At 44.0% G+C, this 22,877-nt stretch overlaps 1 protein-coding gene across 3 annotated transcripts in view; it reads right to left on the reverse strand.

Moving 5' to 3' along the window:
- SUSD6 (sushi domain containing 6) overlaps positions 1 to 22,468 on the reverse strand; it is a 90,888-nt gene extending 68,420 nt beyond the window's left edge. Inside the window, exon 1 of one of the 3 annotated variants that reach the window (XM_054567365.1) lies at positions 22,199 to 22,468. The gene's annotated coding sequence lies outside the window, so the exon portion shown is untranslated. Of the gene's footprint in view, positions 1 to 786; positions 1,690 to 21,820; positions 22,170 to 22,198 lie in introns of those variants that run through there. The other 2 variants (XM_054567368.1, XM_054567367.1) reach the window with 2 other exon arrangements.
- Positions 22,469 to 22,877: the final 409 nt, after the last annotated feature.

A 22,877-nucleotide genomic window follows, 5' to 3' on the forward strand; every position in this document is an offset into this window, starting at 1 on the left:
ACCCGCCCCTTCTCTGGCTGGTCACACTAACCTCGCTGGGGGAAACACTCATTTCAAGGAAGCTGCAGGCCTCCCCGCTGGCCCAGCCTCAGGGGATGGGCCATTAGCCAGGGGGCCAAGCCACTGGAGCTACAGGACACAGCTGCCCTTACTGCCACCTCCATATCCTCCTTCAATGTGCTACTGAAGGTCCCCCAGACTCTAGCCTGCCATCCACTCTAGATCAGTGTGTGCAGAATGGAAGAAAGTGCTTATCAGCTTTTCCGGGGTAAACTCTAAAGAAATCTGAAGAGAAGGCACAGTTACTCAACTGCAAAGCAGAATTCCTCCCTTACTCATAACAAAACAAAAATGCCTATCAATAACCAGCTAGCTGGTTAAAAGGGTGCAGAAAGAGGGTAAGGAGCATTAGGGTTAAGCCCTTTTACTAACCTCATCTGAATGCCTGGTGAACCTCCAAGGCCTTGAAGCATTGGTATGATGAAAACGTCCTAACGATCAGAAATACTTCCTACCCCAAAATGTTCTCAGATGCTGCCTCTGACCCCACACTCAAGTGCAATCACCACAGGCTGACCCTGGCCTTCAGGGCCAACACCAGCCTGTGAATACTCAGGGCAAGAAAGTGATCTGCCAGAAAAATGGACTGAAAAGTGATGTTACATCTGGTACAACAAAGGAGCCATAATGGGCACCCTCTGTCCTAAACTCCTTCACATCTGCCATTAAGGAACCTCTGGGTGGAGGGTATGCAAGTGTGTGTGGGGGTGGGAGGGTGTCACTCACCCAAACAACGGCTCTTTAGAACTTGCCCTCCTGAAAGGCAAATGCAGTTCTGATTTCCAGACTTCACTGTTTGAGAAAACTTCTTGTGTTCTCTCTCTGCTTTTTCAAACAGATGAATGCTTCCCTAGGGGAAAAGCCAGCTGTAAATACAGGAGAGGATCAAAAACGAATCCTTCTATGAGTTCCAGGGGAACCATCATACTATTGTAAAAAGCCTTCTCAAAAGAAGTAACACACCCATTACAAATAAAAAAACATAGCTTCGTTCAAAGTACTTCTCTAAAGTGTAATCTTGGGGCAGATGATTATATTCCATTGCTGCTTCCTCCTCTACTCAACACTAAGACCTTCACATTTATAGTAAGCTTCTCCCTGGGAGACTTAGAAAGAACTAGTTCACAGTTCACGACTAAGTGTACCTGCTACTGAGTGTCTACTATTACTGCGAATGAAAAGGGAGCTATGCAAGAAACCTGACAGGCTAATAAGCAGGGTCCCGAGGCAGCTTAACAAACATCATCATCATCAATTCATCATCCATTCAGAGATGTAAAGTAACCACACAAATTCCTAACTTTGGGCAGGTCATAGCAGGTAGTCACTTACCAGGCTTTGCAAAGGCCAATCTTTACCGTAAGTGAGCTCAGTTCATTATTCTTATGCATCTAGGATAACACACCTTTAAAATATCAGAGTAATTTTCATTTCCTACCCCTGGAAAGCACAACTGCTGACACCAGTGCACAAGACCACAGAATCCCTCACTGTTTATCTTGTTCCCCGCACACCATCTCTATGTGCTATAAATGTTAATTATTAACTCTCCTGGCCACACCAGTGTAAAACTATGTGTTTCTCCATTTTACCTTTTATGCAATCCTCGAGAGTCCTCCCGCCCATCCTTTCTCCCCACTCCTTACCTGACCACCCATGAATTTCATGCAACCCTCCTTACACCTCCTCCTTTGATACTAGTGTATAAAGTAGGCTGCAAAACTGCCATTCTCAGGATTATTTTCTCAATCCATTGAGATTTTGCTTCCCGGCATACGTCATCAGTTTGACTCGAATAAACTCATAAAAATTCTCTACATATGTGGACATTTTCTTATGTCAACATTATCACCATCATTATTAAAGGGCTAAACTTCATTACCAAACTGCTACAGACATTTAAACAAATATAATCCATCATGTTTTTAGGCAGACAGGCTGAGGCCATAGTTTACTAGTTGAGAAGAGAATGGGAAGAGGGTGTAAATCTGATACAGGCAGTCTGGCTTTTGCACTTATTCTTTTCCAAAAGGAACAGCATTTTTCAAAGGCTCAGGGATTCTAGGAAATCACCCTCTGGTTTATTATACCCCTCCATCACAACAGTAAGGAGGCTGCCATCTCAATACGTATTTGCCAAAAATGAAAGAGTTAAAGAGGTGTTTCAGAGAAAGTTTGTGAAGAGAAAATTCAAGCTGGTTTTAGTTTGATACAAGCTACAATTAAATGGCTTTGTCTTTACAACCATACTTCCTACCTAGAATTCCAGTAAGTTTAGATGTGCCCCACAGATTTAAACTGGATTACAAAGAATTTAGTTCACTGAAACTGGTCCCAGCCCACAGATGTTACTAACTTATTTCACAATGCTAGGTGAGTCTGAAAAATTAAAAGAAGTTTGAGGTGGGGGGTGGGGGGAGTGGGGAGTGGGTACAATGCTTAAACATCTGCCAAGTCAGAAAAGGGAGACACTGCTTTTAATTTCATGCAAGATTCTATCATTCAAAATAAAATGCAATATAAGCCTATAAGCCTCATCAGTGGCAAAGAAAATGTTTCTATTTATAGAATTCATTCAAATCCTCCAACTTCCCAGATGAATCTATACAAATGCCATTATTACAAATAAATCAAATTCTCAGTCTGACAGGTCTGCTCGCTGTTACCCCTTAACTGTTGTTCCCTTAAGCTGTAAGCTTCCCCATAGCCAGGGACCTTTCATGCCCACCTTTTGGGCAGATTTACCTACCACACAGGCATGTGGCCTCCCCACAATTCCCCAAGAACCCTGGTTTACTTCTGGGATGCACACATTTTCCACCAGGGCTTCAAGAGAATCTCAGAATGAACTCTTGGGAGACAAGCCTGACCCTATCTGTCCTTTCCATTTTCTCTCAGGTCTTGGTTTCTAGAGCCCTAAAATTCCTACACATGGTCTTACTGCCTGCAGCCTGTGCTCTGCTTTAGGCCATCCAAATCCTGCTAGGAACCACACCCCTAAGCACTTGTCAGATCACCTTTCATCTCCAATGGTTCCTTTGTCTACCCTATACATCATCATTTCCTGACAGTCTCTATAGATAGCTTGCAAAATGCACAGAAGACCCAGGCCCCAGCTCACCAAGAATTTTGAATGGAATTGGGGAAGCCGCATATCCAGACAGCAAACAATCAAGGCACACAATAAGGCAGGAGGATCTATTTCAGCATTCCAGGTGGATGCAGTAAAATGCTAAATCGTGAGGTATGAATAATTAGAAAATAAGAAAGAACAAGCAGCTACTTGTGACAAAATAATGAAGGCAGGAAAAGAAAAAGAAAACTCAGAACCAAGACAATCAAAGAGGGCCCTAAAAAATAACAAAGGGAGACCTGACCTGAAAGTCTTAAGGGCTGAATATATATGGAGAAAAGAGAAAATTTCTGGGGCTGGAGACTGAAGTCAAAATGATAAATTGGGGGATTTGGGGGACATATGGGGAAAGATAGGGGTAATAGGGCAAGAATAAGAGAAGAACAGGAAAAAAAATCCATTTGAGATCCTTCAGGGCATGTTACAATTCTTATAGTTCCCCTAGTATCTATCACAAAGTATTAAGCACTCAACTGAATTCTTTTAGCAAGTCCAGTTTGTACAGTCATGAAAAAAACAGGCAGAGAAATTCAGCCTCGATTCAGTAAGTAGTAGGGAGCCAATGAAAATTCTTGAGCAGTAAACTCAACCTAATCCAATTCAATAATCATTTACTAAAGACCTACTATGTGAGAGGCCCCAGAATACATGGTCCTCGCCCTCAAGGAGCCCGCCCCCATGGGAAGGGCTGGCGATACTACCTCCCACACAGACAGGGCTTCTTCATTCTCTGACCTCATCTCACTTGAGACAAGAACAATGTTCACAGGAGATGAACCTGGCAAGCGAGACTAAAGCAGCCTCAGAGGCCAGACAGGCTGATGAGGTCTGACCAGGGAGCTGGTGGTGACAGAAACCTACAGAAGAAAGAACTGGCAGGGGCTGGTTAATGACTGGAAAGGAGGGGCACAGTGATGATGACATAAAAGTCAGAGAACAGGTGGACTCAGGTTTCAATTCCCAGATGGTGACATTATCTTGGAGCCATGCTCTAGCTCCCTGACCACCGAAGGCTAGGGTCATGCAGCGTGGCCATTCTGCCTGTTTCTGGGAACGGGGGTTACACATTCCATCTTTCCCATCTGCCCAAGGTTTTCTGTTCTAGTTATGATTTCCTGTAATTCCCATTTGCAAGGGGGTAAAGGGTATTAATACAGAAGAGTTGACAATTCCTTTGTCCATCACAACAGAGATAAATACATCTCAAGAATCCTAAAGTTTTATTGGCAGCTCTTATTCTGGGAAGGAGAGAAAAGAGGGAGGGAGCACTACATTTAAAAAGTAACACAAGAATAAACTCAAAATAGATTTAAAAAAAAAAAAAGCAGCAGCCTTGAGATGGTGTTTTCCTTACAGAATGAGTTTTCCTCCTCGAAGATCCTTCCCAGCTGCATTTAATAAGGGAGGAGGGATGAGACCAAAAAGTATCAACCCTGAAAGTCAATATACTCCTATATCTGAAAAGAGGCCCAAGATCCCTCACCATTTGTCTATGAGAAAAGTGAGTACAAAACCAGGAAAGCAGAATCTACATAGACCAGGGGAAATGTTTGAGGACGCAGCATCTCTGGAAATCAGTAGCTGGCCTTCCACGCTAACTGCGCTGAAGGGGAGAGGATACTTGGGGGCAAAGGTGTTGCTGAGTGCTTGTCCCAAAGTAGGGCTTCCTAGTACAAGGTTATAAGCCACGGGAGGGCCAGCCTGGCTCCCAGAAACATGGCCCCTCCCCGTAATACCCTGTGAGCCACTCTGGCATCCCTCACCATCCTAGACTGAAGTAGCAAAGTAACAGGTAAACAGTGGTAATCCCAGTAATCTCTGGAAGGGAATCGATTTGAGATGTGTACCTTTAGAAAGGAAAAGTGTGATGAGCCCTCTTTCCCAACCATTAAACAAGAATAGCTGGGGGGCGGTGCAGAGAGTAGAGTGCAGATTGAGTGAAAAACAAACAGTTGCTTAAAACAACTTCGAGTGCCTGACATTTTCTAAACTCATACTTCCCCCCCAACCTGAGACAGATTCTGACTACCTAAGAATAGTCATGCTATACACTTCACACAGGGTCCTCAGAGAACTAAAACTAGAATGTGACTGAGAATCTGTTATCAGAAAGCATTTTCCCAGTGCTCTGTTGAGGCTTCCTATGGATGGCAAAGGTTTTTTTTGTTTTTTGCTTTTTAATAAGCCTGTGTCTGGCTGTGTCTATGGGGAGTGGGATGTTTGGTCCTGCTGCAGGACTCGATTTGGCAAGTGGGGTGGTTACACTCACGAAACCTCAGGATAATAGTGGCAAGAACATCATTGTTAATTGGTCATTGACTGCTTAATCACTGTACATGGATTTAAACGTCTTCCTTCTACTATCCTATTTAATCCTCACAACAACCTTCAAAGGTAGGTACTATTACTATCTCTATTTTAGGCAAGACAGAGAGGCTAAATTTGCCCAAGGTCACACAGATAGCAATTCATGAGGCCAAGATTACAAAGTAAGCAGTTTGACACTAAAGCACACAATCTCTGTAGAGGTTCAAATTTATTCCACGTTAATGTAATTCATTTCATTTATTTATTTATTTGAAATTTAGGTAAGCACTTAGAGACATTTTTTAAAGATTTTATTTATTTTTAGAGAGGGGGAAGAAAGGGAGAAAGAAAGAGAGATATCAATTGGTTGCTTCTCACACATGCCCTGACCAGGGACTGAACTTGCAACCCGGTTATGTGCCCTGACCAGGTATCGAACCAGTCACCTTTTGCTTTGCAGGACAACACCCAACCAACTAAGCCACAGCAGCTAGGGCAATGTAATTCATTTTAAATGTTAATATTATTCTGGATATATCATAGAACAGGAGACAAAAATTCCCATACGTTATAACAGGGAAACAAGGAGGCTTTAAAGATTATTCCCATGGCTCTTCATCCTCTTGGGGTGGGCTTGGCCTTGGCTTCCCAGCTCTACATCAGAACCAGAGCACTAGGAAGTGTGTCTGGATTGCAGAGTCCCATCCACAAGGGAACTGATTCCCAAGACAGGGTGGTCAGAGATTCTAAAGCACGCTTTGAGAAACACTGCTTTGGGGTACTCTAAGAAACTTCTAAAGCTACTGAAAACTTTGGGAATAGGTCATCAAACACTGATGGCTAACTCCCCTGAACTGCTAATGAGACAGATAATCACTTTGGGTCATAGGGACCCCAGGCTGAAAAAGCTGCTGACAGAACGGAGTGGAATGGAACAGAAATCAGAGCCGTTATCTCCTGGAGCTCGCTCTCCACCCCCAACAAGCAGCTGATAAAGAGGTTGCCTTCTCCACAGCCAATCTTCCCCATGGGAAATAACCTGGCTGGACGCGCTTCAAAAAATGAGCTTGATTTCTCTGAAAAAAATAAGTGCCAAAGATGGATACACGGCATATTAATGATCAAATGAAGATATCCTTAATAGAAACTTCAACAGCAACAGCCTGAGAGGGAAGAGTTATTCTGTTTTGTTTGTTTTTTATTGTGTGTTCTTTGAAGTCCCAACACAAAGCACATTGCCTGGGATCTTTACACTGGTTTGTAAATTAAATAAAGAAGTGCTTGCTTTAAAATTTTGCCTCTGTTTTAGTCAGAGTCAGTAAGTGTCCAACGTCCATATACGTGAGCTCACCAAGGCTGTCCTTCCTCCTTGGCTTCAATTATCTATTTCAATTGCATTACCACCCAAGAAAGACGGCATCAGGTTCGGAAACAGTTTCTGTAATTTAATTAAGTTCTGCAGAAATGCTAACACTCTCTCAGGCACCAGCCTGACCTTTCCCTGTTCCTTTCTGGTCTCTGAAGGTAAGTCCTGGCTGCTGCCTCTCCTTGAGGTGGAATCCCTTCCTCTATTCTCTGACTTCCTTGCCATCTTTACAGATACGGTGTAGACAAGAGTTCAGATTGCCTGGCTCTGCTACTTACTAGCTGTGCATCGGACAAAGATGTTTCTTATCCTCTTTTGGCATCATTTTTCACAACTGTAAAATGAGTATAATGTAAGCAACCTATTGTACTTCAAAATTGCTGTGAAGATTAAATAAGCTAATTCATAAAAAGCACTTACAACAGTGTCTGGCACACAGAAAGCACTCAATATGTGTTATCTTTTATTATGAGTCTACTTTGTAACATTAAGAAAGTTTTGCATAAATCTAGAGCTTTTTTCTACTTTTTTCAAAGTAGTCTTCAATTCATTATTATTACTACAATCAATCTTCACAATAACCATTTAAGTTAGACAAGATTGAGAGTTTACGAACACTTCTAGCTACAAGAAAAAGGAACTAGCCTGACCATTGGAGCTGTTTACTTAGTATCCCTCTCACTGGGTCAGAGGCCTGCCTTTGTCATCTTTGTATACCACCCCCCACCACACATACTAGTATGTGTTCATAAATCAAGGTTGAATTGGACTGTGTGTAGGGCAGAGCAACCCCGGCCTTGTGGCAAGGAATTGGAAAGAAATCAGACTCATCGTTCTAGGGAATTCCTGGCTACCTTGAACAAAAAGACCCAGGAATTCCTGGCTACCCTTCCCAGACCTGAACATCTGCAGGACAGGGTGCAGGCAGAGGTAACTCAGAGCAAACTATCCCTCCACAACCTCTGAGGCAGCAGGGAGTCGTGATAATATAACCGCAACCCAGCCTCTCTGGCTGGGCCAACAGAGGATCTATAAATGCAGTGTTTCAAAGGCAGATAATGCTGCCTTCGCCAACTGAAATGGGAGCTGCCTTTCAATAGAGTACAGGCCAGTCTATAAATACCAGGGATTTAAAGGCTTCCTGCAGGGCCCAACTGCCACCTGCCTAAATACAGAGACTATCGGGTCCTCCAGGCCACAAACAAACCCCACAGAGCTTCCTACAGGGGAGAGCTGCCGTCATACCAATGCTATATATACCCCACTTCAAGTGATACCCCGACCTTTTTTGCCAGTCGATTTATTTTTGTTACCCATCCTCTGCACACCCTTCACCCAGGACATCCCACCCCCCGGCGCACCTCCACTGCAGCCCCATCCCCGCCCTGCCTTCCTCTCCCCAGGCATTTGTTTTCTGTCTCCCTCATCACCTCATTCTCTACCCCAATTGCCTTGTCCACATATATTTTACCTGCTCTGAAAAAAAACACAGTTATGGTATCACTCCAACCTTGGTTTTTAGCTCCAGTCCAGTAAACTACAGCACTTAACTTTTTAAGCTTGGTTTTCTGATCTGTACAGGGACGACACGCCCACCTCGGTACAGCACCTAGCACAGTGCCTGGCACACAACACATGAATGCAATTCTTCTGCCTTGTCCCACTCCCTACAGGAGTTTTCCTTTTTCTCTTCTGGGCTCTGTGACCCTGATACAGTCTCTCTTTCTAGGTTATCATACCTGTTACATCCAAATGTCTTAATCCACAGGAATAACTTGAGAGATGAATATTTTTGTCACCAATGTTACCTGTGTAGCAGGTACATTCTGGGCACATGGTCCCATCAGCAACCTTCAAATTACACTAAAGAGAGGACGGGCACCTTATACCCCCCTACCACAAATGACCCATTTGGTGAGGAAAGTAACCAAAGGGGATGGGAAGACACAGATTTGAGAGTCACTTCTGGCCAGAAGCAAGGGATAAGAAAAGGCAAAGGTAGCACTAAAACCCCAAAAGAAAGACTCCCATAATTCTACATTTACAAGTAAAAATGTTTAATTCTGACAGCAAGAACATCTGTCAGTTTTCCTAGAGACACCATCTGGTTCATTTCTTATAAGACCCAGGCACAGCTTCACATAGGCCAGGGACTGCCTACAATATGGTTCCCAAAAGGTGGCATCCTAGATGACAGCTCCAAGGCAGTGTGCCATTCCTCTCTCCCTGGCACCCTGAAGATGCTCCTGAGAATTCATGGTTAGGCCTGAAACAAACCCAGAGCTTGGTTCTTTTATAAGTATCTCCTCCAAAACGTCTAGTCAACCACCCATATAACCAGAATGAATTTAAGCAAGTGTATCTTCAAAAATAAGATAAATACTATAGAAACATGATAAACTGCATGAACAACTTGTGTTTTAGAGGGTTTTTTATAAAGAGGCTGGCGGGGGGGGTGGTGGCTTCTCTACTGAAGAGTCTTATTTTGAGATTACCTAAGAGTAAGAGGATCCTTTCCATGAAGCTGGTAAGGTCCTCCGGGAATCTTACTTTTGCCAAGCTAACAGGAAGCATTTTGATGCCATTAATAAGAAAAAGAAACCAGGCTGGGAGTCACTGCTGACTTGTCTAGAGGTACAGTGACTGGATTGGTATTGCGTATTCAAAAGTGAGTTCCTCAACAGCAGGCCCCTCATATTCTTTAGATCCTGATGGGGAATTATAAAATGTGAACCAATACCTACACCAAGCATATAGTCTAAAGAAACAAAAACTAAATGTTTGCTGGCCACCACTAACTGCAAATTTGGAAAAGGGTGTATTTGAAACATATAGAAACTATCAAGTATAAGAGTTTGAAAAACTGCACACTCCTCATCCAGTCCACAAGGCAAACCTAGACTGGTTCAACTTTTGACACTGCATTGCCTACATTTTTTTACCAACTGGTGAGTATTTCATGGCCTCCGTGAAGAAGGGAGCAAGACTAATACGGGAAATTCTGATTAAGAGAGAACCCAAGGACAAAGGTGAGAAGTCTACTGTACAAACCCAAGGTGAGAAACCAGGGGCAAAATCTGCTCTGGCCCCACAACTGAACCTGGAGACAAGAATCTTTCACTCTCTGGAAACAATACTGGTCAGAAATCAGTCGGTTTTTTCTCTCAAAGTGTGAATATAGAGAAGAGGACCCCACAGCAAAGATCAAAATTGATGTCCCACCAAGTCTGGCTTCAACTCAACCATTCAATCCTACAAATAGGTAGATAGTTACAGAGCAAAGGGGAAGTTACGGGCAGTACCGAAGTGGTGTGGAGAGATGCCTTGCCTTAGAGAAGCTGAGCGCGTGCTTGTGCAGACCTTCCAGAATGAAAGAATGGGAGATGAGCAGACTCAGCTGCTGAGACGTCAGTGTAGATCACAGCAGCAGGGCAGTTTAACAGAGACCAGACCTAAAGGAGTTGAGACATCTGAACTTGCAAGGGCAGTGGTAAGGAGTCTACTGCCTGCCAAGCTAGAAGGATGGAGAGGGGAAACAAACCCCTCCCTTTTGTCATTCTGGATCCATCTGTCTTGGGAAGTGGAGAAAGGACCAGGTCCTAAATTGGCCTCTCTACCTTACTCAGCCCCACCAAGGTGACCCTCAACAATTCCCTTTGTCCAGATTAGTGGTGCCATTTACATCTGTGGCCCTGGTCAGTGCTGACAACAATTCGTATTTACTGAGCAATTACTATGTGACAGATACCAGGCTAACTGCTTTACATGTCTCTTCCATATTGTTATCCCCCATTTTCACTTAAAGAAGCTGGGTCTTGGGTCTTAACAAAGAGACTTACCCAAGGCCACACAAACCAGACACAAAATCTACCACTACAAGAGCAAAGCTTGACTACTAATATCACTCTTCCCCGAATAAACTGCCATTTCAATATCTTTTGGCTGTCAGAAACTGTGTCTAGTGTTTTAAATACCCCATTTTATTAGATTTTCATAATAATCCCATGAGGGAGTGCTTTTAAATGTAATTTAATTAATTTAGATATACCAGTGAACACTTCAAATGACAAACAATAAAAGTTTAAGAAATTATAGTTCCCTGTTACAACTCCTCAGCCTAGAATTCCCTATCCCAGGTATAATCATTGATATAGTGGCAGCTACCCTTCTAGCAATAGGCAATGTTGACAGTATCATTTCCATTTTACAGTAAAACTGGTAAGTGGCTGAGCTAACACTGAAAGCAGATCAGTCAGATCCCAAAGCCCACTATCCTCCACTGCCTCCCACTCAGTACCCACTTCTTAACACAACTGGCCATTTCCATTCAACATAGGAAAAGGGAAAACGATGCCTGGCCCACAGCCAGTCTTACTCCTCCACCTTCCCAACTAAACGGAAAAAAAGAGTCAGAGCTGGCCAAGCACAACCTGACCCAGTAACATTAGAACTACTTTATGCTTCCACAAATCTAAGTTGTCCTAGGCGAGGCAGGACCTTTACCTCTAACCTCCTCACTGTCCACACAGACTCATCTTCTGCCTCTGAAAACAAGGCCAAGGCAATGGGGAAGAGGAGATCAAGCCTTGCCTACAGGAGAGCCTGGGTTCTTGAGTCAGCAAAAAAAAAAGAAGACATTCCTTCAGGAACCCTCATGAGTTCTGAAGCCAAGACAATCCCCCTTTGGAAACAGCATGGCGGTGGGGGGCTCATCTCAAGGAGACACTGGACCCACTATTGCTCCCTGGAGTCAGAACACACCTGCATAAAGACAAAAAGAAGACTGCAACAATGCACGGTACAGAGTAAGTTTGCAGAGGTACCCCAAATCACCATCACGGAACCCTTAGAACCCAAGGAAGTGAGAATTTCTGCTCTGGCATACCCCGAGCTGGACCCTCTACTAACCTAAAAACTGCATGGATTTCTAGATACCAGAGTTTTGTCTGTATAGCCTCCCTCTCCTCCAAAAAATAAAAATAAAAGTCCCTCAGACTACATGGAGATGCTTTTTCCATAGGAGATGAAAGCTGCCCTTTTCCAATTATGTACACTTCCACATTTTTGTCCCATCAGTACACAAAAACATACTGACATACTCACCTTTAGAGTCCCTATGTTTAGATGGGGGTGAGGGAACAGGAAAGGGGTTGTTACATTGCTTTTCATGAGCAAGTGCAAATTTGTCCTGTCTGCAATTCCAGGTTTCCTATTTCCCTGCATGAGAATGTAACTTATCAATTAACAAATTAATCCAGAAGCTGAATACAAAGGAGTAGATGAGACAGTCATTGACCTCATGGGACTTTCAATCTCTCAGCCTGGAACCTGGGCCTACACAGAGAAGGCTACATAGAGAGGTAAAATACAAAGGTGTGTGCGTTTACTGGGAGCCTTATTTTTGCCAGTATTGTATTAGTTCCTTTACTGCCTCCAGCAGGTTAGACAGCCACAGATATATCAGGAAGAGAGGTATCACAAATCAACATTTATATCCAAAATTGAGGCTTGGGAAAGACGGGGAAAAAAAGATTCCCTAAGATATTCATGCCACTGATCCTATTTTTCTTCTCCCAATTTCTAACTGTTGAATCCAAACCTGCTCTTCTCTATTAAAAAAAAAGAAGAAGAAGAAGTTTTCATTCCCACATGAAAAGCTGATTGGTTAAGTAAAGCCAGAAAACAAGAAATCCTCACACCAGACCAAACTCCTAAACCTAGCTCACTCTTCAATGAAAAGCACCTTGCTTTCTTGCTCAGGAGGCCAAGGGGAATTCTCCAGGAGTATTTTTCAAGCCCTCCTCCCTTCCCAGGTGATTATTGGTTTGGGACACACATGGCACTGAAAAAGTCAGACCTACTCCTTCAGAGTCGTCGAGCTAAAAGACATCCCCACGCAAGAGATTTCTCCAATACTACTCTCCAATTAAATAATCTATGGAGAGTCCCCCAGACTGTTAACTCCATGAGGGCAAGTATCAATGTGTACCTAGCACTGATCACAGGTAGTCACTAAATACTTGCCTAACAAATGACTAGATCTACTTCCTTTCGGTTTCTGCAGCAATCGCATACCCACCTCCCACCAGCTTGATGTCACAACTCAACCAGATTATCAGCTCACAAATTATTGTGACTTCAAGGTGCAAGTGAAGGGGGGAAAAAGATGGACGGATAAACTCTTATGAAATCCAGAGCCTGTTTTTCTTGTCATACAGCTGTGTAACCAGCAAAATCCCCACAGGACCGATACAAGGGGGGTAGATGGCCTTCCCATGGCAGAGTTTCTACCTGGAGGAGGACAGGAATCAAGGACTGAGAGAGGTGTGGACCAGCCAGCACACTATTTCCTAATTCTCTAGATGTGTCTTGAGCTTGCCAACTAAAAGACCAGCACCCAATGAACATGAAACTGCTCAAGATAGGGAAAGGCAGCTTATTTCCTTCCTGGCTGGTTAGAGACAGTTAGAGATGGGTGTTCACACTGCATTTGGATGGGGTGGTTAAACCCACATAAAATAAACCTGAGGAAATAAGAACCACAGCCAAGAAGGGTCTGGTCTGCTACTGGGGTGGGAGGGAGAAAGCATCAGCTCTCCTAGACAGCATGTTTCCAATTATTGGGCAGTTCTACCCCTCAGATGACACCAGTTCCTGCCACGGTCACAGGTGGGCAAGGGACACCCAAAGGGGAAAATGGCTCAGAGGACACATCTTATTGGTCTGGAGTCAGAAGTGGTTTTCAAACTGCAGAGACAACAGCGCCCATTTTAAGAACAGTTCTACCCTTACAGCCTCATTCCTCTTTGTATCAACAATTTCACTATTAGACTCAAAACCACAATCAAAGAAGGGGCATGAATTTGTTCCTAACAATATGAATCACACATCCTGCTTTGCTGCCAATCCCCTTTCCTGGGACAGGCCCAGAGAAGAGAAGTTGAACACACTTGGGTAAAAAGAGCACTAGGCTAGGAATCTGGCTTCTTCCCTGGCCTTGTCACCACTCAGGGAAGTCAGCTCTGAGAAGCCATTTTCCATTTTTCCATTCTATAAAGTGAGGAGGTAGAATGAGATGATCCCAAAGTCCCATTCTTCCAACTCCAGCATCTCATGAGCCTACAGTCTCTTCGCTGTGCAAGGAGTTTTGTAGTAACATCCATATACTATAGTCAAGAATTCAAATCTTCAGATAAGAGTCTTATGTCACTTCATTCAGCCTTTTGAGACTCCTAAGACTTGGGAATAGAATTTGCATTAATAGATAGAGCCCACTCCAAATCCAAAACTTTTGGCAATGAATTGTGGCAGGAATGTTATGACTGCATTCACACACATTTACATTTACACACACGAGCGCGCACACACACGCACACACAAACACAACTACTTTCTGGAAGGACTGATCTTTGGGCTTGGCTCCAGGTACAGAAACCTAATATAGACATAGGAGAAAATAATTCAAGTTCCTGCTTTCTGTTCAGTTTGTTGGACAAAGAGCATGTGCCCTGTGACCCACATATCTCTCTGGGGTAGAATCATCTTGACCCTCCAATAAAAAAATAAGGTGACCTGTTCCAGCCTGGTGGCTCAGTTGGTTGAGGGTCATCATGTACACCAAAATGTTGTGGGTTCAATCCCCAGGAGGGATGTATATGGGAAGCAACTGATCAATGTTTCTCTCTCTCCCTCTCCCTCCCTTCTCTCTTTGTAAAATTAATGGGCATGTCCTAAGAGGAGGATATTTTTTGAAAAACACTAAGCATAAAGTTTATTTTTTAAAAAATTTTATTTATCTTTAGAGAGAGGAGAATGGAGAGAAACATCAATGTGAGAAAGAAACATTGATCAGTTCTCTCTCTTACACACCCAGACCAGGACTGAACCTGCAAACAAGGAATGTGCCCTCACTAGGAATCAAACCAGTGATCTTTTGCTTTGCAGGACAACACCCAACCAACTGAGCCACACAAGTCAGGGCAAAGTTTATTCTTTTTTTTTTTTTTTTTAGATTTTATTTATTTATTTTTAGACAGGGGGAAGGGAAGGAGAAAGGAAGAGAAACATCAGTGTGTGGTTGCCTCTCACGTGCCCCCAACTGGGGACCTGGCCTGCAACCTAGGCATGTGCCCCGACTGGGAATCAAACCAGCAACCCTCTGATTCGCAAGCCAGCACTCAATCCACTGAGCCACACCTGCCAGGGTTATTCTTTATTTAAAAAAAAAAAAAATTAGATAACCAGCATATGCACTCTTGATCTAGGAGCAGAGAAAGCAAGACCAGCTACTGCACTATTTCAGTAACTTGGCTAGTATGATATAATACCACCCAAGGGTAGATCCTGTAGAGGAAATGATGCTCCCAGCAGCACCATCTGTTCTTCTTTGTGTCTGGCATGATCTATATTTTTAACCTCCAGTGCAATTGAGGTCCACCCAGTAAACAGCCCTCCCCCATACCTCTCTGGATGGCTATCTCCTCAGTAAGTATTCTACTCCCCAGCCTAGCAGAAGCCTCTGAGCAAGTGCACTAACCCTGGCATGGGATTTTTCATTAGGAAAGGAAATGCTTCCGAGAACTATAAATTACAGTTGATAAGGAAGGCTCTGTGGGGTTCATGGTAAAATTCTCTCCATAAAACACATGATTTAGAACTGAAGCTTCATGCTGAAAATGTTCTTTAAAAAAAAAACAAAAAACAAAACAGCAGTACATGTACACTGAATTTAGGCACTATTGCATCTGTCAACTCTCACTACTGTTTAAAGTTCTGCACCAAAGATTTGGAAACAATGCTATTGGAGAGTTCAAGCTTCATAAACACAAAATTCTCTGTGTGTGTGTGTGTGTGTGTGTGTGTGTGAAATATCTTTTCTTAATTCAGGGCATTATCCTCAACACCAAGAGATTTTGCTATAACACTATTTTTCCCCAAATAAACTGCATGGCCAAGTATAATGCTAACTCCAAAATAGAAATATGAGCTGGCTAAGTATAATGGTAACTCCAAAATAGAAATATGAGTGCAGCTTTTAAAATATCTCCTTGAGAAATGAAAATATAGGTCCACAAAAAACTTTATATGTGGATGTTCATAGCAATATCACTCCTAATAACCAAAAATCAAATAACCCAAATGTCCATCAGCTGATGAACAGATAAACAAAAGGTGGTATATCCATGTAACAGACTATTTAGCAATAAAATGGAATGAGTATTGCTATATGCCACAATATAGATAAACCTCAACAACATTATGCTAAGTGAAAGAAGTCGATTACTAAAGACCATATATTGTATCATTCTGTTTATATAAAATGTCCAAATAGGGAAACTACAGAGAATAGATCAGTTAGCGGTGGCCACGGGCTGGGAGCACTATAGAGGAACAGGGAGTGACTACTAATGGGGTTTCTTTTGGGGGTGATGAAAATGTTCTAAAATAAGATTGTGGTGATGGTTATACAATTCTGTACATATACCAAAATCCATTGAATTGTATGATTTAAATGGGTGAATTTTATGATAAACTGCCTCAATAAAGCTGTTTTAAATATATATATTAGACAAAATAAAATCCCTCTTCTGAAAAAAAATCTCCTGGAGCAAACTCAGAGGTAATCTAAATGTATGAGATGATATTTAAACCAAAAATTATCTATTTGATGGAATATTACAAAGCCATTAAAATAATTACAGAAGGCTATGTGCCATGATAAGGGAAATGTTTATGGTATAGTGCTAAGTGAAAAAAATACAAAAATAAATGTAACCAGATTACCAATTAAAATAAAAAAGAGAATACATGGAAAAGATGTTTGTGTTAAAATGGTAGAAGCACAGTGACATTTTTCTCCTTTATTTACCAAGCTTTGTGTAAAATTGTCTCAGTGTATTGATTTTTTTAAAAATCCCCCCTCAGCTGTTTTACAGTGTGTCTAGCTACCATTTAAAATGCAAAATAAGCAAAACGACCTTGTTCTCTTCTTCAAGTTCCCTTTCTTAAACCTCCGCACACTCAGTGCATGGAGATCAACTCAGAACAGCCCAAAGAAGGAAAAATGGGATAAACACTCCTACCCCATTCCCAGAAGCCAGTTTCATTTTACTGGCTTTGTCAGAAGCCAAGGCCTAGTGTAGCCAAAATTTCAGCAAGGAGAGTATACACACTGAGCAATTCCACACTCTGATCTCAAACGTATGTGAGTGAAGGCAAGTCACTGCTGGCAGGAGGCTGCACCTGAAAAGACTGGACGCTCCCGCTCCTAAGAAAGGGAGGACTGGGAAGGAGCCCCTATTTGTGTCTCTTCTTATGAGGTTTTGTGCCCAATCTCCAACTACAGGAGAAAAGAATTCTGAATCATTTCATTTTCACCACAGAAGATCCTCTTCTGAGTAATAAAGAATTGTCAGTCACCAACTCTACAGTCTGCAAACACACTGAGAACTTATTACTGCCATCAGGAATCCCAGGCTCACTTTCCCCAAATCAAGGAAAGGGGCCTTGCCAAAAAAAAAAAAAAAAAAAATAGTGTAACACTTGTATATGTGTGTGGGAGGTGGTAGTATATTTAAGGGCACATACCTATCAGGTACTTTTAAGGATCTACTAACACTAGCGACAGTAACAGGGAAGTACATCTGTTTCTGCTTGAGAAAAAATGCTTCAATAATATCCTGTTTCTAATTCTTGGCATGCAGCCTTCAGATGTTTCAAGGGCAGCTATTTTCCTCTTTTGAGATTAAGAGCCAGGGTAAGAGAATACATCACAGGCAACACCAGACTCTGTGAAACTCATTTAGTTTCCACTACCGTTGCATTTTCTTCTGCTGCTATACCAATACCTTCACAGGGACTCAATTGTCCCCCAGCCCTGACAACAGCACAGGTGGCCTTTCATGGCTGAAGCGAACCAGCCTGGTGCCACTGCAAGGTCCACTGGCAGAGTGGAGACTTCCACCCTGGGCAAGAACCAGAGGATGAGAGAACAATCAGAGAAAGCCTGCTGGCGTCTAGGCCAAAGGACTAAAAGGGAAAGAAAGAGGACACCATCACAGAAACACATTAGCACAAGAAAAAGGAAACACCCACAGGTGCCTACACGCTCTGTGCAAAAACTTAAGGCTCATAACAGGTAACTCTTTCCCCGGCACCTCTACTTTTTCAGGTAAAGATTTTTACAGAGATATAAACTTAGCATCTTCCTAGGGAACAAAGGCTATTGTTGCCTAGACGCCAACTGAGGGCGGGAGTGAACAGATCTTGATGCTCAAAGACAGTCACCCCAATGATGTCCTCAAAGTGTTTCACTGGTCACAGATCCACAGCTATGAGCAGCTTCAAATCCGCATCCCTAAACCCCCAGTCCCAACCTCAAACAACATCCTTCACTCCCACCAATAAGAAAACAGCCCTCCCACAGGACAGGCATTATTTCTCACTGCTCTAGTTTCCCAGTTTCCGGCAATGTGGCAACCTAACTTAAAAATATTAATTTTTTAAAAAAGACTTTTTATCTATTTATTTTCAGAGAGAGAAAGGGAGGGTGAGAGAAAGGGAGAAATACACAGATGTGTGAGAGAAGAGAAACATCTATCAGTTGCCCCTCAACACACACCCCAACTCGGGACCTGACCCGCCACTCAGGCATGTGTCCTGACTGGGAAGCAAACCAGTGACTTTTCGGTTCACAGGCCAACACTCAATCCACTGAGCCATACCAGCCAGGGCAGAATATTAATTTTTTAAAAAAACTATTCCACTAAATGGATTTTCGCTACCGTGGGATACGTGGGGAACCCCTAGACTGAAGCCATCTTGAGGAAAAACTGGGGGAAAGAGTCTCTATTATCACATACGCTTTTGTCCCAATGCTTATCCTTAACCCAAGTATCTTAACCGTCACCATTCAAGTTTGCACCAGAGAAATATTTGCTTTCAAAGTTAAAAAAAAAAAAAAAAAGGCACTGGGCATCTTCTATTATTTGTTCCTTCACATCTTTCTCCTACTGCTTGATGGAATACCCCCTAAACACGACATCTTTACTGTCCAGGCAGACAGAATAGGGAAAATGAGTACTGCCTGTCAGCTTCAACAGGAGATCACTGGTCAGTTCAGGAGCTTGGTAAAATGCTTCATGCATGACACTTATACAACGTGGCCCAACGGAGCTGCTGAAATTCAGGCCTCCAAGTAGGCATTTCAGACCTGTAAGAGGCATTATAACCCTGCTGCTACCTCTCAATGAATTTCCCTTGGTACTCAGGAAACTAGAGGGAAAAAGACAAGCACATGTGCTCTCTGACCTTCCTTCTCTGCCTGCAAGTGGCTCTGCTAAAGACATTCTCCCCAGTTCACTTGTTTGGGTAAGGAAGTAAGATTATGTGATTCAATAATTTTTTTTAAAGATACTGTACTTCTCTGAGCCCACAAACAGATACCAGTAGTTACCTTGTTGTCAGGAGAGCTGAAAATAGGGAAAAAAAGAACACAAGGAAAGATTTAAAACATTAGGCAAGTTTTTATCTGGGGGGATAGAAAGGCATGGAGAAAGTGAAACAATGCATAGTAGCAATAAATCTGAATTAAGTCCTTACTTTTAAGAAGCCATATATGTGTATGCAGGAATTGCTGCCCCAGCAACAGCAAGGAAGGAAAACCCCTGCCAGGAGATGCACCATTACATAAGAGCACATGTTCAGTCACCAGGAGATGGAGACCTGCCAGGAAACCAAAGTGCTGAGGTCTCTTCAATTTGCCAGCCTGCATCTGAAACACCTTATCCTAGACCCCTCGTCTTCTGTCAGTCCAAATTCTAGGCTTGGAGAAGGCACACCTCGGCAAATAAGTTGAACTCCACCATTTGACAGTGAGTTTGCTCTCAGGATTCAAACATAGAAGGGCAAAGGTGGGGGCAGGCCCTACTCTGAGCACCCAGCGACCTGCTGCAGTCTAGCTGTAGGTGAGGATTTGTTTCACATGCCATTTCTACTAAAGTATTCAAAGAGTTGCTGTGCAGGCAGGAAGTCCTATCTATCAGGCCTCTAGTTAACTCACTGGGCTAAAATTCCTTAAGCAGCAAATGGCCAACAATGAAAATTAACAACATAAATGAAAACAAAATTGACTTAAGGACTGTGAACACCACGAGAGCATGGCTGGGTTCTGTCTTAGTTATTCAGTATCCCCAATACCTAGCACAGTGCCTGACATACATTCTGTATCACGGAAATACTTCTGAGTACTGAATAAAAGAAAGAATGAGCCCCAGCCGGCATGGCTCTGTTGGTTGGGTGTAGGTCCCACAAACCAAAAGGTTGTGGATTTGATTCCCAGTTGGGGTACATGCCTGGGTTGTGGGTTCGGTCCCAGGTCCTCCCAGGTCCAGGAACATATGGAGGGCAACCCACTGGTGTTTCTCACATCAATGTTTCTCTCCCTTTTTCCCTCCCTTCCCTCTCCCTAAAAAATTAAATTAAAAAGAAAAAAAAAGAATGAACAAATGAATGTTGTGCAAACCACACCAAAATGTGTATCTTGGAGAAAGAGTTAAGGGTGCTCAGGATCTGAAAAACAGCCTGAAGAAGTAGTGCTTTGAAAAGACTACAGATTTGCAGGGGTGCCCAACCTTTTGGCATTCTGGGCCACACTGGAAGAAGAGTTGTCTTAGGCCACACATTAAATACACTGAAACATGCAATCACAAAAAAATCTCATAATGTTTTAAGTAAATTTACGATTTTGTGTTAGGCCTCATTTCATAACCCTCCTGGGCCTCATGCAGCCTGTGGGGCACGGGTTGGACACCCCTGTATGCCTCCACTTTTACCAAAGTGTAAGCAAACTAGAAACAGTAGAACCTAGTAGTTAACAGTGTGGGCTCTGCCACAAGCTATCTTTGTGACCTTGGGCAAGTTATTTGTTTGGCTTTGGTCTCGATTGAAAAAAAAAAATGGGAATAATAATGTCTACCAAAAAAAGGTGTTGTTTATTAAATGAGATCAAGAAAGTAAAGCTCTTGGCACAATACTTGATATACAGTAAGTCCTCAAGAACTTTTCCCTATCACTACTATTACTGTGGCTTTATTAAATACCTCCCCTTTACTGAGGTGGAGGGAGACATCCCCTCCCAAACTGAAAATTTCGCTTCTGGTTGACTATGCATCTTGCTAAAAACGCAAAGCTCATAAAATTCAGAACTCAATGCCAAGCACATGTCTCTACTAGCCTCCACTAGATGGTGACAATTTGGGTGTGGAATTCCCAAAACAGAAAAAGTGTGCGTGCCTGTGTGTGTGTACATCATTCATACATATATTTGAAATTAGAGGAATGAAAAGATCAAGAAACAAATGGAAAGACCCACTTTGCACCTCTGCAGATCTAAAAAGAGAGTAAATACCTACAGATTGCGTGTGCACCTTTGTACAAAGCACACGCAAGCCCAGTGAGCAAGAGCAACAAAGCCCAATGAGCTGCCTGTCACCGAGAGAACATTCTGTAGGAACAACAGCATTAGGCCAAAGACCTGATTTTGACGCCTCTTTCCTTCTGGGTCTTACGGTCCCCCAAACCACCTCCCCCATCCTCATCACACAGGCAACTTTTTCCACGTTCAGGAGCCCCACAGCCACAATGCTACAGGAGGGTTAGACCTACACTAATATTTGCAGTCTCTGAAAAGCAGGAGGAAAAAAAAGAAAGTCTACATATGTAAACAGGAAATGGTTTCGGTGAGTCTCAGCCGGGATAATAAGAAAAGTTTTTGAGATTAAAGACCAGTCGGGACGCCGGGGCTGCAGAAAGCTCCGGGGCTCACGCACGCGAACTACGAGGTCTGCTCAGGAAATCCACCGTCGCTAAACAAAACCTACCCACGCGCGGGACTCGCAGTTTAGTCTGCTGGCGTAGAAAATAATAGTGATAAAAGAAAGAGGGCCTCAGCCTACCTCCTTCCTAACCAGCGATCCGCCAACTGTGGTCTCCACCCTGAACTCGCAGGCAGCGAGCGCGACCCCGAACGCCGGGCGAGGCCGGGGCGCCGTGCCCGGATCCCGGCCACTACGCTCCCGGCCGCAAAGCGGCCGTGTAGTCCTCCTCGCGGCCTCGGCACAGTCCCCCCGGCAGCCCTCCCGGCACTGGGCCCGGCCGGCCCACGCCGGATGACAGCGAGACAGCGCAGAGCAGCTGACGCCGGGCGGCCGACCGGGGCTCCCCAGCGGCCCTCCGGGGCGGTGCGCGCCAACCCCGGGCCCCTGACAGCCGGCCGGGAGCTCCAGTGACACAATGCCGGACCCCGCCGCTCCCTGGCCATGGTGACAACTTACCCGGGGAACAGCGCAGGGACCTCCTGGAGGGGGGCGCTCGCAGCTTCCGCGGCTCCGGGATCTGCTCCACAGCCTGGGCGCGCCCGCAGCTCTCTCGGGTGTAGACAAGACCCCGCGTGCCCCGCGTGCCCTTGTCCGGCTGGAGCTAGCCCGCGCTGCGGGAGAAGGCGGGAGGCAGGGCGCGAAGCTGTCGCCGGCTGAAGAGAATGGAACGCGGCGGCGGCTGCTCCCGCGTCACTGACCCAGCTGTACCGTGCGGGCGGGGGCAGAACTGTGGATGGGGGAGGGGAAGGAAAGGAGCAGGGGCGGGGCCAGGCGCGTACACAAGAAGCTCCGCCTTCGCGCCGCCGCGACCGCCCCGCTGGGAGGCTCCTGCGTTCGACGGCCGCCAGCACGCACGCGCCGCCGGTCGGGTCGCACGCCTGGGGAAAGGTGAGCGGGGGTGGGGGTGATGGGAGGGCCTTAAAGAGACAGTCACGGCGACTGCGCTGGAGGGGACTGGGCGGTGGTACAGGCTCGGCTTGGGTAATAATTGCAATGCGTCCTCCAGTTCTTTTACTATTATTTAGATTTTTTATATTATTTGCATTATCGGATTACTATTATTTGCAAAGAATTAGTCTGCTCTCAGGTTCACAAGACACTTTGTTGCTTGTTGCCTATTAAGCTTTTAAATCAC

Source organism: Pteronotus mesoamericanus, unplaced genomic scaffold (genome assembly GCF_021234165.1).
Source record: "Pteronotus mesoamericanus isolate MK-2021 breed Mesoamerican mustached bat unplaced genomic scaffold, CSHL_Meso_final contig_182, whole genome shotgun sequence".
Lineage (NCBI taxonomy): Eukaryota > Metazoa > Chordata > Mammalia > Chiroptera > Mormoopidae > Pteronotus > Pteronotus mesoamericanus.